The sequence below is a fragment of the Salvelinus namaycush genome, chromosome 4 (genome assembly GCF_016432855.1).
Source record: "Salvelinus namaycush isolate Seneca chromosome 4, SaNama_1.0, whole genome shotgun sequence".
Classification (NCBI taxonomy): Eukaryota; Metazoa; Chordata; class Actinopteri; order Salmoniformes; family Salmonidae; genus Salvelinus; species Salvelinus namaycush.
In genome coordinates this window covers 14072470-14091902 of record NC_052310.1, presented here as the reverse complement: position 1 = coordinate 14091902, position 19433 = coordinate 14072470, and the positions used below count along the sequence as shown (strand labels likewise).

The 19433-nt window shown below is 44.4% G+C and overlaps 1 long non-coding RNA gene across 1 annotated transcript; it reads left to right on the top strand.

Moving 5' to 3' along the window:
- Positions 1–3729: 3729 nt before the first annotated feature.
- LOC120045451 lies at positions 3730–6852 on the top strand. The gene is made up of 3 exons (XR_005476709.1): positions 3730–3764; positions 3852–3935; positions 6812–6852. It is a non-coding gene; the product is annotated as an uncharacterized LOC120045451 (long non-coding RNA).
- The last annotated feature ends 12581 nt before the right edge of the window (positions 6853–19433 follow it).

Genomic DNA, 19433 nt, shown 5'->3' with positions numbered 1-19433 from the left:
TGATCTTTTTGGCCTTCCTGTGACATCGGGTGCTGTAGGTGTCCTGGAGGGCAGGTAGTGTTGAATGCTGAGCTATAGTCAATGAACTGCATTCTTACATACGTATTCCTCTTGTTCAGGATAGGGCAGTGCGATGGCGATTGCATCGTCTGTGGATCTATTGGGGCGGTAAGCAAATTGAAGTGGGTCTAGGGTGTCAGGTAAGGTAGAGGTGATCCTTGACTAGTCTCTCAAAGCACTTCATGTTGACAGAAGTAAGTGCTACGGGGCGATAGTCATTTAGCTCAGTTACCTTTGCTTTTTTGGGTACAGGAACAATGGTGGCCATCATGTGGGGACAGCAGACTGGGATAGGGGGAGATTGAATATGTCTGTAAAACACTCCAGCCAGCTGGTCTGCGTATGCTCTGAGGACGCGGCTAGGGATGCCGTCTCGGCTGGCAGCCTTGCGAGGGTTAACACGCTTAAATGTCTTACTCACATCGGCCACGGAGAAGGAGAGCCCACAGTCCTTGGTAGCGGGCCGTGTCGGTGGCACGGTTTTATCCTCAAAGCGACGAAAGAAGGTGTTTAGCTTGTCCGGAAGCAAGACGTCGGTACAGAGCCAAAACAACACTCTTAAACTAGTGTTAGATCGCTAAAGTTCTATATCTTAGATGACTTAGACTAGCTCTCATGCCCTGTAAGTGTTCTCCTGCAATATAAAAAGGAAGCACAGAGTTCAGCGGTGTAACAACTGTGTAATACATATATAATAACTGATTATTAATTACCTCTGTCACCTCTGCTTTTGGTTCTCAGACAATGTCATTTTCAATTGTATTAAAGCTACAACATGATTCATTTGATGTCAACACAGAGCAAAATGATCTCTCTTTAGCGACCTTTTGTGTCTCTGATCCAGCATTGGGTGTAGTCTCTCAAATGAACAGTTGAGGGCAGGCTTGTACCATAGTTTCTCATGGGAAACCATTTCCACTATAACAGGGTGGCTTCCACTCTCACTGATGTTTTGGGGGAAATACAGTGAGCTCCAAAAGTATTGGGACATAGTCCCCCCATTTTAGGAGAGTATTGGGACAAATTTACTTTTGTGTATTAAGGTAGTAAAATGTATTTGGTCCCACTACATCAAGCTTGTGACTCTACAAACTTGTTGGATGCATTTGCTGTTTTTTTTATTGTGTTTCAGATTATTTTGTGCCCAATGGAAATGAATGGTAAATAATGTATTACTTTTATTGTAAATAAGAATAGAATATGTTTCGAAACACTTTAACATTAATGTGGATGCTACCATGATTACGGATAATCCTGAATGAATCGTGAATAATGATGAGTGAGAATGTTACAGAAGCACAAATATCAAAATGCTAACCTCCCCTGTTATTGTAATGGTGAGAGGTTTGCATGTCTTGGGGGTATGATATTTGTGTGTCTGTAACTTTCTCACTCATCATTATTCATGATTCATTCAGGATGATCCGTAATCATTGTAGAATCCACATTAATGTAGAAGTGTTTTGAAACATATTTTATTCTTAGGGGACTATGTGGAAAAAGTGCTGTAAAACACCCTCAAATAAAAACTGACAGTCTAAACTTTAACCTCATAGTATAATTTAAAATCCAAAGTGCTGGAGTACAGAGCCAAAACAACAACAAATGTGGCACTGTCCCAATACTTTTGGTGCTCACTGTAGATAGACAGAGAGGGACCGCAGAGCTAGAGAGATACAGTGGGCTCCAAAATTACTGGCACCCCTGACTGGCAATGCACAAACAATGCTTAAACAAATATAAACAATATAATTATAGAGATAAACTCAAAATACCAACATGTGAGAAATACTGTACTTTATTAATGTTTCAATGGAACCGACCAAAATTATTGATTGATTTAATTAAAAATCAATGTCCTCCAAATCAAGGTTTCACAATTAATGGCACCCTTAAAGATTATTGTAAATAACATCTACCAAAATTAAACCACAAATTAAATTCCACTTATTTAAGTTTATCTAAGTCTTAAGGAACTATATTGAGCCATTACATCACTTCCTGTTTCACTAGGATATAAAAATGAGGTAACACACATGCAATATCCCGCTGTCATCCAACACCATGAAGAAAACAAAAGAACTAGCAGTTCAAAAGAGACAGATTGTCGTAGACCTTCATAAATCTGGTAATGGCTACAAGAAGATCCACAAACAATTGAATATACCACTGAGCACTGTCAGGGCAATTATAAGAAAATTCAAAAGATATGGAACAGTTGAAAACCTCACGGGTAGAGGACGCAAATGCATTTTGCCCCCCAGGATAGGGAGGAGGATGGTGAGAGAAGCAACAAAATCCCCAAGAATCACGGTGAAACCACAGGCTCTTTGGAAGGGTTGCCAGAAGAAAGCCCTTTCTGACCCCAAGACACAGACGCAAGCGCTTGGAGTTTACCAAACGTCATTTAAATGATGACTGGAAGAAGGTGCTATGGTCAGATGAGACCAAAATGTAACGTTTTGGTCAGATACAGCATCGGCATGTTTGGCGTCGCAACAGAGATGGATACAAGGAGAGGCACCTCATACCCACAGTGAAATATGGAGGGGGGTCAGTGATGTTTTGGGGCTGTTTTAATTCCAGAGGTCCAGGGGCACTGGTTAAGATTGATGGCATAATGAATTCTACCAAGTATCAGGCAATTTTGGCTGACAATCTGGTTGCCTCTGCCAGAAGGCTGGGACTTGGCCGTAGGTGGACTTTCCAACAAGACAATGACCCAAAATATACCTCAAGATCCACACAGAAATGGTTCTGTGACAACAAAATCAATGTTCTGCCATGGCCATCTCAGTCGCCAGACCTCAATCCAATCGAAAACCTGTGGGCTGAGTGGAAGAGGGAAGTTGATAAGCGCAAACCCAAGAATGTGAAGGATCTTGAAAGGATCTGCATAGAGGAATGGTCCAAAAACTTTCCAAATGTGTTCCTTAACCTTGTCAAACATTACAGGAAAAGACCATGCTGTTATCCTTGCCAGAGGTGGTTGCACTAAGTACTAAATGAGGAGTGCCTGTCACGAATAGTACCGAAGGTGACTGCCCTTCCCGTTCGGGTGGCACTCGGCGGTCGTCGTCGCCGGTCTACTAGCTGCCACCGATCCTTTTTTCCTTTTCGTTTATGTATGTCTAATTGTTTTCACCTGTTTCTTGTTAGGGTTTTGGGAGAGGTTCTATTTAGGTTAGTTTCGCCCGCTAGTGTTTGTGCGGGCTTATTTTTGTGTATTCATGTTGTACGTCGTGAGTGATTCTTTGATTGTGGGATTTTCGCTATTCAGCTTTATTTTAAACAGTGGACTGTGGGTTGTTTTACGCCTGTGTTTTGGCACTACCCGTTTGTACCTGTTCCTGTTTTCATGCTGTGGAATTAAAGCGTTTTTTCCCTGGAATACTTTTGCTCTCTGCGCCTGACTCTGCACCCATCATTCACCTGACGTTACAGAAGCCCGCACCATTTTGATGGAGTCAGCAGAAGCAGCGACCACCCCTCTCCCCACGATGGAGGAGAGGGTCCTGTCAGTTCCACCTCCTGCCCCCCCCGCTCCCATTCCTATGGAGCTAGGAGGGGCTGCGTCTAGGGAGACCGGAGGAGGAGGCTCCTCCTGCACCCATTGTGGCCGGAGAGGACACACTTTAGGTCGGTGCTGGAGGAGTCCATCTGGGAATCGAGAGGGCAGGCAGAACACTCCTCGGTCACCTCAGGTGAGTCAGCACCACACTCTCCCAGAGCTTCCTGTTGGTCACATGTTTTTGTTAATCTTTTTTCTAAGGTTTTTCCCATCTCTCCAGCATAAGGCGCTAGTCGATTCAGGCGCAGCGGGGAATTTTATTGATCGCGGACTCGCTAAGAGGTTGAGGATTCCGCTCGTTAAGGTAGACCCCCCTTTCCCTGTGCACTCTTTAGATAGTCGACCATTAGGGTCAGGGCTGGTCAGGGAGGTCACAATTCCTTTGGAGATGATTACGCAGGGGAATCATAAGGAACGGATTAGTCTGTTTCTTATCGATTCACCTGCGTTTCCGGTGGTGCTGGGGATTCCCTGGCTGGCTATTCACAATCCGACGATTTCGTGGAAACAGGGAGCTCTACAGGGGTGGTCTGATGAGTGTTCAGGCAGGTGTGTAGGAGTTTCCATCGGTGCGACAACGGTGGAGAGTCCAGACCAGGTTTCCACCGTGCGCATTCCCGCTGAGTATGCCGATTTGGCTATCGCTTTCAGTAAAAAGAAGGCGACCCAATTACCACCCCATCGACAGGGGGATTGCGTGATAAACCTCCAGGTAAACGCTGCACTACCCAGGAGTCATGTGTATCCTTTGTCCCAGGAGGAGACGTTGGCTATGGAGACATATGTCACGGAAGCTCTGGGACAGGGATTCATTCGGCCCTCCATGTCACCCGTCTCCTCGAGTTTCTTTTTTGTGAAGAAAAAAGATGGTGGGTTGCGTCCGTGTATTGATTATCGAGGTCTCAATTCCATCACGGTGGGTTTTAGTTACCCACTACCTCTCATCGCTACGGCGATGGAATCATTCCACGGAGCACGGTTCTTCACGAAACTGGATCTCAGGAGCGCGTATAATCTGGTGCGTATTCGGGAGGGAGATGAGTGGAAAACCGCGTTTAGTACTACATCGGGCCATTATGAGTACCTCGTCATGCCGTACGGGTTAAAGAATGCTCCAGCTGTCTTTCAATCCTTTGTTGACGAGATTCTCAGAGACCTGCACGGACAAGGTGTGGTGGTGTATATTGACGATATTTTGATCTACTCCGCTACACGCGCCGCGCATGTGTCTCTGGTGCGCAAGGTTCTTGGGCGACTGCTGGAGCATGACCTGTACGTGAAGGCGGAGAAATGTGAGTTTTCTAAACAAGCCGTTTCCTTCCTGGGTTATCGCATTTCCAGCTCGGGGGTGGATATAGAGGGTGACCGCGTAAAAGCCGTGCGTAATTGGCCGACTCCGACCACGGTAAAGGAGGTGCAGCGGTTCTTAGGGTTTGCCAATTACTACCGGAGGTTTATCCGGGGTTTTGGTCAGGTGGCGGCCCCTATTACCTCACTGCTGAAGGGGGGCCCGGTGCGCTTGCAGTGGTCCGCAGAGGCGGAGAGATCTTTCTGTCGTTTGAAGGCACTGTTCACCGACGCGCCAGTGTTGGCGCATCCGGACCCCTCTTTGGCGTTCATAGTTGAGGTGGACGCATCCGAGGCTGGGGTCGGGGCTGTGCTCTCCCAGCGCTCGGGTACGCCACCGAAGCTCCGCCCCTGTGCTTTTTTTTCGAAGAAGCTCGGGCCAGCGGAGCGGAATTATGATGTGGGGGATAGGGAGTTGTTGGCCATGATTAAGGCTCTGAAGGTGTGGAGACACTGGCTTGAGGGGGCTAAGCACCCTTTTCTCATCTGGACCGACCACCAGAATCTGGAGTATATCCGATCAGCTAGGAGACTGAATCCTCGTCAGGCAAGGTGGGCCATGTTCTTTACCCGATTTCGGTTTACGATTTCGTATAGACCAGGTTCCCTCAATACTAAGGCTGACGCGCTGTCACGACTATACGACACGGATGACAGGTCCATCGATCCTACTCCCATCATTCCGGCGGCTAAGCTGGTAGCACCGGTAGTATGGGAGGTGGACTCGGACATCGAGCGGGCACTAAGGGCGGAACCTGCGCCTCCACAGTGCCCGGAGGGTCGTAGGTATGTGCCACTCGCTGTTCGTGATCAATTGATTCGATGGGCTCATAGTCTACCCTCGTCAGGTCACCCGGGTATTTCAAGGACGGTGCGAAGTCTTAGAGGGAAGTACTGGTGGCCTACTTTGGTGAGAGACGTGCGATTCTATGTCTCCTCCTGTTCGGTATGCGCTCAGAGTAAGGCTCCTAGACATTTGCCACGAGGGAAATTACAACCCCTCCCCGTTCCACAACGGCCGTGGTCCCATCTATCGGTGGATTTTCTTACTGATCTTCCCTTGTCTCAGGGGAACACCACTATCCTGGTCGTTGTGGATCGGTTCTCTAAGTCCTGCCGTCTTATCCCGTTGCCTGGTCTCCCTACGGCCCTGCAGACTGCGGAGGCACTATTTACCCATGTCTTCCGGCACTACGGGGTGCCCGAGGATATCGTTTCTGATCGGGGTCCCCAGTTCACGTCCAGAGTATGGAAGGCGTTTATGGAACATCTGGGGGTCTCGGTCAGCCTGACCTCGGGGTATCACCCGGAGAGTAATGGGCAGGTGGAGAGAGTGAACCAGGAGGTGGGTAGGTTTCTGCGGTCGTATTGCCAGGACCGGCCAGGGGAGTGGTCAAGATTCATCCCCTGGGCAGAGATGGCCCAGAACTCACTGAGCCACTCCTCTACCAACATGTCACCATTTGAGTGTGTGTTGGGGTACCAGCCGGTTCTGGCACCATGGCATCAGAGCCAGACCGAAGCTCCTGCGGTGGAGGAATGGGTGCAGCGCTCTAAGGAGACCTGGAGAGCCGTCCAGGAGTCTTTGCGTCAGGCGAGTGGACGGCAGAAGAAGAGCGCTGACCGTCACCGCAGTGAGGCCCCCGTGTTTGCACCGGGGGACAGGGTCTGGCTCTCGACCCGAAACCTGCCCCTCCGCCTGCCCTGCCGGAAGCTGGGTCCGCAGTGTGTAGGGCCATTTAAAGTCCTGAGGAGAATAAACGAGGTGTGTTATCGATTGTTACTTCCTTCGTATTATCGTATTAACCCCTCGTTTCATGTGTCTCTCCTCAGGCCGGTGGTAGCTGGTCCCATGCAGGAAGGTGAGGTTCCGGAGGTCCCTCCGCCCCCTCTGGATATAGAGGGGTCCCCGGCGTACGCGATAAAGTCCATACTGGATTCCAGACGCCGGGTGAGGGGCCTGCAGTACCTCGTGGACTGGGAGGGGTACGGGCCGGAGGAGAGGTGCTGGGTCCCGGTGGGGGATATATTGGATCCAAATCTTCTAAGAGAATTCCATCGCCTCCATCCGGATCGCCCTGCGCCTCGCCCCCGGGGTCGTCCCCGAGGCCGGCGTCGGCGCGCTGCGGGGGCCGCGCGTCGGGAGGGGGGTACTGTCACGAATAGTACCGAAGGTGACTGCCCTTCCCGTTCGGGTGGCACTCGGCGGTCGTCGTCGCCGGTCTACTAGCTGCCACCGATCCTTTTTTCCTTTTCGTTTATGTATGTCTAATTGTTTTCACCTGTTTCTTGTTAGGGTTTTGGGAGAGGTTCTATTTAGGTTAGTTTCGCCCGCTAGTGTTTGTGCGGGCTTATTTTTGTGTATTCATGTTGTACGTCGTGAGTGATTCTTTGATTGTGGGATTTTCGCTATTCAGCTTTATTTTAAACAGTGGACTGTGGGTTGTTTTACGCCTGTGTTTTGGCACTACCCGTTTGTACCTGTTCCTGTTTTCATGCTGTGGAATTAAAGCGTTTTTTCCCTGGAATACTTTTGCTCTCTGCGCCTGACTCTGCACCCATCATTCACCTGACGTTACAGTGCCAATAATTATGAAACCTTGATTTTGGTGAAATGTAATTTCTATTAAATAATTGTATGATTTTGGTGGGTTCCATTGAAACATTAATAAAGTACAGTATTTCTCACATGTTGGTATTTTGAGTTTATCTCTATAATTAGATTGTTTGTATTTTTTAAGGTATTGTTTGTGCATTGCCAGTCAGGGGTGCCAGTAATTTTGGAGCCCACTGTACATGAGGATGGAAAAAATAAAGATCCTTTTTCTGTCCCGGCTTTATGTTTGTCTCTGCATGATATCTCTAACTGAAGCCCAAGTACATGTTGTGGCCTTGTGGCTTGTCTTTGTTTTGGCTAATATTTGTGTGTTTATGTGTGTGTGTTTGTGTGTGTGTTCATGTGTGTGTGTGTGTGCGCATGCATATGTGTGTGTGTGTGTATAGGACAAGCAGGACATCTGTTGCTTGCTCTCCATATCATTAGCTGTATTAGAGGGCGTTATGACCCCAATGACTAGAGCGGCTTCACCCTTCACCACTCACCAGGCTGCTCAGTGCTCTTCACTGTAGTTAAGTAGCAAGACTCTCACACCAGCCCTGGTGTATGGTCTCCAAGTAATCCATGACATCCCTCAATGATGTGTGTGTGTGTGTGTGTGTGTGTGTGTGTGTGTGTGTGTGTGTGTGTGTGTGTGTGTGTGTGTGTGTGTGTGTGTGTGTGTGTGTGTGTGTGTGTGTGTGTGTGTGTACCAGACTAAATGAAAAAGTATTGAACACATCAAACATGTGGTTTCCATGTGTTTGATACCATTCCATTTACTCCATTCCAGCCATTATATATGAGCTGTCCTCCCCTCAGCAGCCTCCTGTGGTGTGTGTACATGTGTGGGTGTGTGTGTTGGTGTTGGTGTGGGGTCTAACTCAAGAGGCACATCTGGTGCGTTTTCATTCAGGTGCCCACTAAAATCAGGTGACTACTGTTTGTGTTTGTATTGGTCCTTCCTTCAGTGTGTAAGCCCAAAGCCAGAACACAATCGTCATGCATGTTTTCTTGACTTTTTCCATGCTGTGATGCACTAAGATTGAATTCTAGTCCCGTGAAAGCTTTTAACGTCATTTTCCCAGACGTTTTCAGGGATCGCATTCACGGTAAACACTGTGCACGTCGGCTCAATCGTAAATTACCTTTAAAAGTTTGTTTTAGTGCGCTACATTATAACGTGCCCTGCAATGAATTCCAGCCCCACTCTCTTCCAAGTCCTGTATGTTCATGTAGTGTAGTCAAGTGGAGTCTTGAGTCACTGCTGCATGTCAAACATGCTAGCTAGCCTATCATTACCTAAAAGTACTTAAAGGTCCAATGCCATCATTTTTATCTCAATATGGTGATGCCACCAGGCAGGCCAAAACTTCATCCCACCAAGGGCATTATCATAATTTTCACAATTTCACAGTATTATTAGAACCTCATAGTGTGGAAATATAAATTAATCAAGAATATCACATTTTGACTGCACTGGGCCTTTAACTAATGCAGGCTTACTGTAATCATCCACTTATTTGAAGGTTAAGAGGTGTTCTGGTGTTCTGCATTATACACAGGGTTATAATGATGTCACCACTGAGGATAATAGAGGACGGAATTGCCACTCCTATTTGCCACATCTTCAATTTAAGCCTACTAGAAAGTGTGTGCCCTCAGGCCTGGAGGGAAGCAAAAGTTATTCCCCTACCTAAGAATAGTAAAGGCTCCTTTACTGGCTCAAAAAGCCGACCAATCAACCTTTAGTAAACGTTTGGAAAAAATTGTGTTTGACCAAATACAATGCTATTTTACAGTAAACAAATTGACAACAGACTTGAAAGATTGTGGGGGCTGTTTTGTTAGACTTCAGTGTGGCTTTTGACATTATCAGTCATAGTCTGTTGCTGGAAAAACGTATGTGTTATGGCTTTACACCCCCTGCTATATTGTGGATAAAGAGTTACCTATCTAACAGAAAACAGAGGGTGTTCTTTAATGGAAGCCTCTACAACAAAATCCAGGTAGAATCAGGAATTCCCCAGGGCAGCTGTCTAGGTCCCTTTTCAATCTTTACTAATGACATGCCACTGGCTTTAAGTAAAGCCAGTGTGTCTATGTATACTCAGGGTTGGGTAGGTTACTTTATAAATGAAATCTGTTACAGTACCTGTCCAAAATTGTAATCAGTAACATAACTTTTGGATTACCCAAACTCAGTAACGTAATCCGATATTTTTTTTAACCTTTATTTAACTAGGCAAGTCAGTTAAGAACAAATTCTTATTTTCAATGACGGTGGGTTTGTGTGTGTGTGTGTGTGTGTGTGTGTGTGTGTGTGTGTGTGTGTGTGTGTGTGTGTGTGTGTGTGTGTGTGTGTGTGTGTGTGTGTGTGTGTGTGTGTATGTGTGTGTGTGTGTGTGTGTGTGTGTGTGTGTGTGTGTGTGTGTGTGCGCATGCATATGTGTGTGTGTGTATATAGGCCAAGCAGGACATCTGTTGCTTGGCTTGCTCTCCATATCATTAGCTGTATTAGAGGGCGTTATGACCCCAATGACTAGAGCGGCTTCACCCTTCACCACTCACCAGGCTGCTCAGTGCTCTTCACTGTAGTTAAGTAGCAACACTCTCACACCAGCCCTGATGTATGGTGTCCAAGTAATCCATGACATCACTCAATGGTGTGCGTGTGCGTGTCACATGCGGCCGGTGAAACCTTAATTGGGGAGGACAGGCTCATTGTAATGGCTGGACCAGAATAAATGAAATAGTATTGAACACATCAAACATGTGGTTTCCATGTGTTTGATACCATTCCATTTACTCCATTCCAGCCATTATATATGAGCTGTCCTCCCCTCAGCAGCCTCCTGTGGTGTATGTACATGTGTGGGTGTGTGTGTGTGCATGAGTGTGTGTGTGTTGGTGTTGGTGTGGGGTCTAACTCAAGAGGCACATCTGGTGCGTTTTCATTCAGGTGCCCACTAAAATCAGGTGACTACTGTTTGTGTTTGTATTGGTCCTTCCTTCAGTGTGTAAGCCCAAAGCCAGAACACAATCGTCATGCATGTTTTCTTGACTTTTTCCATGCTGTGATGCACTAAGATTGAATTCTAGTCCCGTGAAAGCTTTTAACGTCATTTTCCCAGATGTTTTCGGGGATCGCATTCACGGTAAACACTGTGCACGTCAGCTCAATCGGAAATTACCTTTAAAAGTCTGTTATAGTGCGCTACATTATAACATGCCCTGCAATGAATTCCAGCCCCACTCTCTTCCAAGTCCTGTATGTTCATATAGTGTAGTCGAGTGGAGTCTTGAGTCACTGCTGCATGTGAAACATGCTAGCTAGCCTATCATTACCTAAAAGTACTTAAAGGTCCAGTGCCGTCATTTTTATCTCAATATGGTGATGCCACCAGGCAGGCCAAAACTTCATCCCACCAAGGGCATTATCATAATTTTCACAATTTCACAGTATTATTAGAACCTCATAGTGTGGAAATATAAATTAATCAGGAAAATCACATTTTGACTGCACTGGGCCTTTAACTAATGCAGGCTTACTGTAATCATCCACTTATTTGAAGGTTAAGAGGTGTTCTGGTGTTCTGCATTATACACAGGGTTATAATGATGTCACCACTGAGGATAATAGAGGACGGAATTGCCACTCCTATTTGCCACATCTTCAATTTAAGCCTACTAGAAAGTGTGTGCCCCCAGGCCTGGAGGGAAGCAAAAGTTATTCCCCTACCTAAGAATAGTAAAGGCTCCTTTACTGGCTCAAAAAGCCGACCAATCAACCTTTAGTAAACTTTTGGAAAAAATTGTGTTTGACCAAATACAATGCTATTTTACAGTAAACAAATTGACAACAGACTTGAAAGATTGTGGGGGCTGTTTTGTTAGATTTCAGTGTGGCTTTTGACATTATCAGTCATAGTCTGTTGCTGGAAAAACGTATGTGTTATGGCTTTACACCCCCTGCTATATTGTGGATAAAGAGTTACCTATCTAACAGAAAACAGAGGGTGTTCTTTAATGGAAGCCTCTCCAACAAAATCCAGGTAGAATCAGGAATTCCCCAGGGCAGCTGTCTAGGTCCCTTTTCAATCTTTACTAATGACATGCCACTGGCTTTAAGTAAAGCCAGTGTGTCTATGTATACTCAGGGTTGGGTAGGTTACTTTATAAATGAAATCTGTTACAGTACCTGTCCAAAATTGTAATCAGTAACATAACTTTTGGATTACCCAAACTCAGTAACGTGATCCGATATTTTTTTTAACCTTTATTTAACTAGGCAAGTCAGTTAAGAACAAATTCTTATTTTCAATGACGGTGGGTTTGTGTGTGTGTGTGTGTGTGTGTGTGTGTGTGTGTGTGTGTGTGTGTGTGTGTGTGTGTGTGTGTGTGTGTGTGTGTGTGTGTGTGTGTGTGTGTGTGTGTGTATGTGTGTGTGTGTGTGTGTGTGTGTGTGTGTGTGTGTGTGTGTGTGCGCATGCATATGTGTGTGTGTGTATATAGGCCAAGCAGGACATCTGTTGCTTGGCTTGCTCTCCATATCATTAGCTGTATTAGAGGGCGTTATGACCCCAATGACTAGAGCGGCTTCACCCTTCACCACTCACCAGGCTGCTCAGTGCTCTTCACTGTAGTTAAGTAGCAACACTCTCACACCAGCCCTGATGTATGGTGTCCAAGTAATCCATGACATCACTCAATGGTGTGCGTGTGCGTGTCACATGCGGCCGGTGAAACCTTAATTGGGGAGGACAGGCTCATTGTAATGGCTGGACCAGAATAAATGAAATAGTATTGAACACATCAAACATGTGGTTTCCATGTGTTTGATACCATTCCATTTACTCCATTCCAGCCATTATATATGAGCTGTCCTCCCCTCAGCAGCCTCCTGTGGTGTATGTACATGTGTGGGTGTGTGTGTGTGCATGAGTGTGTGTGTGTTGGTGTTGGTGTGGGGTCTAACTCAAGAGGCACATCTGGTGCGTTTTCATTCAGGTGCCCACTAAAATCAGGTGACTACTGTTTGTGTTTGTATTGGTCCTTCCTTCAGTGTGTAAGCCCAAAGCCAGAACACAATCGTCATGCATGTTTTCTTGACTTTTTCCATGCTGTGATGCACTAAGATTGAATTCTAGTCCCGTGAAAGCTTTTAACGTCATTTTCCCAGATGTTTTCGGGGATCGCATTCACGGTAAACACTGTGCACGTCGGCTCAATCGGAAATTACCTTTAAAAGTCTGTTATAGTGCGCTACATTATAACATGCCCTGCAATGAATTCCAGCCCCACTCTCTTCCAAGTCCTGTATGTTCATATAGTGTAGTCGAGTGGAGTCTTGAGTCACTGCTGCATGTGAAACATGCTAGCTAGCCTATCATTACCTAAAAGTACTTAAAGGTCCAGTGCCGTCATTTTTATCTCAATATGGTGATGCCACCAGGCAGGCCAAAACTTCATCCCACCAAGGGCATTATCATAATTTTCACAATTTCACAGTATTATTAGAACCTCATAGTGTGGAAATATAAATTAATCAGGAAAATCACATTTTGACTGCACTGGGCCTTTAACTAATGCAGGCTTACTGTAATCATCCACTTATTTGAAGGTTAAGAGGTGTTCTGGTGTTCTGCATTATACACAGGGTTATAATGATGTCACCACTGAGGATAATAGAGGACGGAATTGCCACTCCTATTTGCCACATCTTCAATTTAAGCCTACTAGAAAGTGTGTGCCCCCAGGCCTGGAGGGAAGCAAAAGTTATTCCCCTACCTAAGAATAGTAAAGGCTCCTTTACTGGCTCAAAAAGCCGACCAATCAACCTTTAGTAAACTTTTGGAAAAAATTGTGTTTGACCAAATACAATGCTATTTTACAGTAAACAAATTGACAACAGACTTGAAAGATTGTGGGGGCTGTTTTGTTAGATTTCAGTGTGGCTTTTGACATTATCAGTCATAGTCTGTTGCTGGAAAAACATATGTGTTATGGCTTTACACCCCCTGCTATATTGTGGATAAAGAGTTACCTATCTAACAGAAAACAGAGGGTGTTCTTTAATGGAAGCCTCTACAACAAAATCCAGGTAGAATCAGGAATTCCCCAGGGCAGCTGTCTAGGTCCCTTTTCAATCTTTACTAATGACATGCCACTGGCTTTAAGTAAAGCCAGTGTGTCTATGTATACTCAGGGTTGGGTAGGTTACTTTATAAATGAAATCTGTTACAGTACCTGTCCAAAATTGTAATCAGTAACATAACTTTTGGATTACCCAAACTCAGTAACGTGATCCGATATTTTTTTTAACCTTTATTTAACTAGGCAAGTCAGTTAAGAACAAATTCTTATTTTCAATGACGGTGGGTTTGTGTGTGTGTGTGTGTGTGTGTGTGTGTGTGTGTGTGTGTGTGTGTGTGTGTGTGTGTGTGTGTGTGTGTGTGTGTGTGTGTGTGTGTGTGTGTGTGTGTGTGTGTGTGTGTGTGCGCATGCATATGTGTGTGTGTGTATATAGGCCAAGCAGGACATCTGTTGCTTGGCTTGCTCTCCATATCATTAGCTGTATTAGAGGGCGTTATGACCCCAATGACTAGAGCGGCTTCACCCTTCACCACTCACCAGGCTGCTCAGTGCTCTTCACTGTAGTTAAGTAGCAACACTCTCACACCAGCCCTGATGTATGGTGTCCAAGTAATCCATGACATCACTCAATGGTGTGCGTGTGCGTGTCACATGCGGCCGGTGAAACCTTAATTGGGGAGGACAGGCTCATTGTAATGGCTGGACCAGAATAAATGAAATAGTATTGAACACATCAAACATGTGGTTTCCATGTGTTTGATACCATTCCATTTACTCCATTCCAGCCATTATATATGAGCTGTCCTCCCCTCAGCAGCCTCCTGTGGTGTATGTACATGTGTGGGTGTGTGTGTGTGCATGAGTGTGTGTGTGTTGGTGTTGGTGTGGGGTCTAACTCAAGAGGCACATCTGGTGCGTTTTCATTCAGGTGCCCACTAAAATCAGGTGACTACTGTTTGTGTTTGTATTGGTCCTTCCTTCAGTGTGTAAGCCCAAAGCCAGAACACAATCGTCATGCATGTTTTCTTGACTTTTTCCATGCTGTGATGCACTAAGATTGAATTCTAGTCCCGTGAAAGCTTTTAACGTCATTTTCCCAGATGTTTTCGGGGATCGCATTCACGGTAAACACTGTGCACGTCGGCTCAATCGGAAATTACCTTTAAAAGTCTGTTATAGTGCGCTACATTATAACGTGCCCTGCAATGAATTCCAGCCCCACTCTCTTCCAAGTCCTGTATGTTCATATAGTGTAGTCGAGTGGAGTCTTGAGTCACTGCTGCATGTGAAACATGCTAGCTAGCCTATCATTACCTAAAAGTACTTAAAGGTCCAGTGCCGTCATTTTTATCTTAATATGGTGATGCCGTCGTCCGGGTTAGGGTTTGGCGGGGTAAGCCGTCATTGTAATTAAGAATTTGTTATTAACTGACTTGTATAGTTAAATAAAAAATTTAAAAACAGAGAAGTGTCAAATATGTTTTTTGCAAACATCCTTTCTGAATTTAGAAGTAGTCCTCAAAGTAATCATGTTGTTTTTCAAAAGTATCTGTAATCTGATTACAATATTTTTGCTGGTGACGTAACGGATTACAGTTACCGGTCTTTGTAATCTCTTACATGTAACGAATTACTTGTAATCCGTTACTCCCCCACCCTCTCAACACTATACACGTCAGCTATCACAGCAACTGAAATGACTGCAACACTTAACAAAGAGTTGCAGTTAGTTTCAGAATAAGTGGCAAGGAATAAATTAGTCCTAAATATTTCAAAAACTAAAAGTGTTGTATTTGGGACAAATCATTCACTAAACCCCAACTAAATCTTGTAATGAATAATATGGTAATTGAGAAATTTGAGGAGCCTTAACTGCTTGGAGTAACCCTGGTTTGTAAACTGTCATGGTCATAACATATTGATACAAAAGTAGCTAGAATAGGGAGAAGTCTGTCAATAATAAAGCGCTTGTCACGATCGTCTATGGGTGAGAGAGAGGACCAAGGCGCAGCGTGTGAAAAATACATCTTCTTTTATTTAGAAGAGAGAAAAACACAAACCGAACACTATACACAAACTAACAAACTGACGACCGTGAAGCTATAATGACAAATAGTGCTGACACAAACACTACACATAGACAATTACCCACAAAACCCAAATGCCTATGGCTGCCTTAAATATGGCTCTCAATCAGAGACAATAAACCACAGCTGCCTCTAATTGAGAACCAATCTAGGCAGCCATAGACATACAAACACCTAGACAAGACACTGACCCATTAAACGTACAAACCCCTAGACAAACCAAAACACATACATTCCCCATGTCACACCCTGACCTAACTAAAATAATAATGAAAACAAAGATAACTAAGGCCAGGGTGTGACAGCGCTGCTCTGCATTCTTAACAGAACTATCAACAAGGCAGGTCCTACAGGCCCTAGTTTTGGCTCACCTGAACTACTGTTCAGTCGTGTGGTCAGGTGCCACAAAGAGGGACTTAGGAAAATTCCAATTGTCTCAGAACAGGGCAGCACGGCTGGCCCTTGGATGTACACAGAGAGCTAACATTAATAATATGTCAATCTCTTCTGGCTCAAAGTGGAGGAGAGATTGACTTCATCACTACTTGTATTTGTAAGAGGTATTGTTGAGGTATGTTCAATGCACCGAGCTGTCTGTTTGAACTACTGGCACACAGCTCGGACACCCATGCATACCCCACAAGACATTCCACCAGAGGTCTCTTCACAGTCCCCAAGTATGGGAGGTGCACAGTACTACATAGAGCCATGACTACATGGAACTCTATTGCCCATCAAGTAACTCATGCAAGCAGGAAAATTACATTTAAAAAACAGATAGAAATACACCTTATTGAACAACGGAGACTGTGAAGCAACACAAACATAGGCACAAACACATGCATACAAACACACTATAACATACGCAGTATACACACACATACACATGGGTTTTGTGTTGTAGATATGTGGTAGTAGAGTAGGGGCCTGAGGGCACACATGTTGTAAAATCTGTTGTGAATGTATTGTAATGTTTAAAAAAATGTGGAACTGCCTTAATTTTGCTGGACCCCAGGAAGAGTAGCTGCTGCCAGCAGCTAAAGGGAATACCATAATAAATACAAATACCAAGTCAGTCAAATACGGCGTCAAATAGTGAATGCCCATGTAACATTTGATGCCTTTAGCAGTAGCCTTTATCTCAATTGTGAGGGAACAGCTGTGACAAGTATTAGACTTTTCAGTTGGATTTTATTTACTACTCATTCGTTTTCAATTGTGTATAAGACTGGAGCTTGGGATCTTGTAGGTGGTGAGACTGTCTCCAAAATGGTGTTGATGTTCCATTTCTTACCAGGTTCATTTGATTTCCACTGTGTATATAAACTGTCCCTCTTCAATTCAACCTCTGTATATTTACTCAGACTCAATACGTCCTCCAAAATTCTGTTGGAGTATAAAATGGAAATATGCACCGTACGTTGCTGATCCTTGGAAAACAGAAAATGCACTGAAGCGTAAAAAAATAATCTTCTTCCCTAGCTAAGCAAGTTCTGTCTGACTCTGGCATCATAACTAAGAAGAATGGGATAAGTGATACTTTTAATCATAATTTTCTCTCAGCAAGCTTTTTTATTTGATTCAGCCTCTAGCTGACTCAGTGGTTAACCAGTCAACTTCTAGTGAATCTTTGTTTTCATTTCAACAATCTACTATGCATGATGTGCTTGATTACTTGCAGATTTATGTTTTAAAAAATCCACTAGGGCTGATATGCTTGATCCATATTGCTGCAGCTGTCTGCCCCCTATGATTGCTTGCACAATTACTCATTCAAGGGTTTTTCTTTATTTTTTAAAATTTTCTACATTGTAGAATGATAGTGAAAACATCAAAACTATGAAATAATACATATGGAATGATGTAGTAACCAAAAAAGTGTTAAAAAAATCAAAATGTATTCAAAGTAGCCACCCTTTGCCTTGATGACAGCTTTGCACACTCTTGGCATTCTCTCAACCAGCTTCACTTGGAATGCTTTTCCAACAGTCTTAAAGGAGTTCCCATATATGCTGAGCACTTGTTGACCGCTTTTACTTCACTCTGTGGTCCAACTTTGGTCTCAGTATGACTCCCTGATAAATTAAAGGTTAAATCAAAAATAACTAAATTAATAAATACATGTGTGTCTGATCCTTTCTATGCCTGTAGAGAATAGTAGGTCTACTGTGTGTGTGTGTGTGTGTGTGTGTGTGAGATATGACGGGAGCACAGCAGGAAGTCTCAGGGTTTGTTTATGTACTTTGTCTGAACGGGAGGCAGGGCTTATCTTAATGGGCCTGTGTGGCTACTGGTCCTCCCGTCTCCATAACAGACCTATGCACACACGCACACACACACACACACACACACACACACACACACACACACACACACACACACACACACACACACACACACACACACACACACACACACACACACACTGTTTGCATTTCTGTAGAGTAAATGAGAAAATCACGTTTGTGTTTTCATCCACACATGCTCACACCCCCATTCAACCCACCTGAGAGAGTGTGCAACATAGAGGCAGAAGGTACCTGAGAAAGAGAATGAGATTTTGGCAGAAAGTCAAGTAGAGGCATAGAGAAAGAGACTATGTTTACTCACCCTTCTGTCTCAGCCTTACAGACGAACACACACACACACACACACACACACACACACACACACACACACACACACACACACACACACACACACACACACACACACACACACACACACACACACACACACACACACACACACACACACACTGTCCCCTACCTGTACTGTACACAGCTAAACACACCCTATCCAAGCAGAGTTTCGTTCACATAATTTCCTCTATATGCATTTTTCAATGGAAACGGAGAGAAAGGGAAAAATGACAAACGGAAGTCACTGTTTGATTTTCCGCCGAAGCCTAATCGCCATACTCCCATAGAAAGCATTGAATCATCCACAGAACTAATAAGGGCTCTACACACGTTTACCGTGCACACATTTCATCTCCTCTAGGTATCATTTATATTCTGTGTCTATTTTATTTATGTATATTTGCTGACCGTAGTTCTGTAATGGAAACAGAAGTAGTTTCTTTCTGATTTGTGGGGAGCCTCAGGTCTCATCTGCTACGGAGTCAAAGGTCAAAGTAATTTAGTAATTTAGCCATACTTCCCTTCCCATCTCCAGCCAGTAACAGCATTATAGAGTAGCCCAGAGCAGGGTTGTGTTCATTTGGCAGAAAACAGAAGACAATGGACTGAAAAAGGGTGAGACAACCTGAACTTAAGGAGTCCCCCGATGAACAACACCTTATATGAAGAAGAGTGGGGATTGTGAAGGTCTTTATGAAAGTAAACTATGGCTCACAGAGACAGATTCCAAAGACACCATGAATATTATTACGTATTTGATCATCGCAAACAGAGAGAAAATATAATTTTCTCTGTCACATATTGTGATGTCTTCATATGTAATATTCTGTTTCAGCTGACCGGTGTTTTATAGCACATAGACACACCTTGTGACTGGAGAGTCACTCTTTCTCTCTGACACTCTATCTTTTCCTATTTTTACCTTTCTCTCTGTCACCCTATTGCTGTCTGTCTCTCTCTCTTTCTCTCTGTCTCTCTTTGTGTGCGTGTGCCCATCGTTATTACGCTATGGTTTCCATCGTCTCTCACCAATC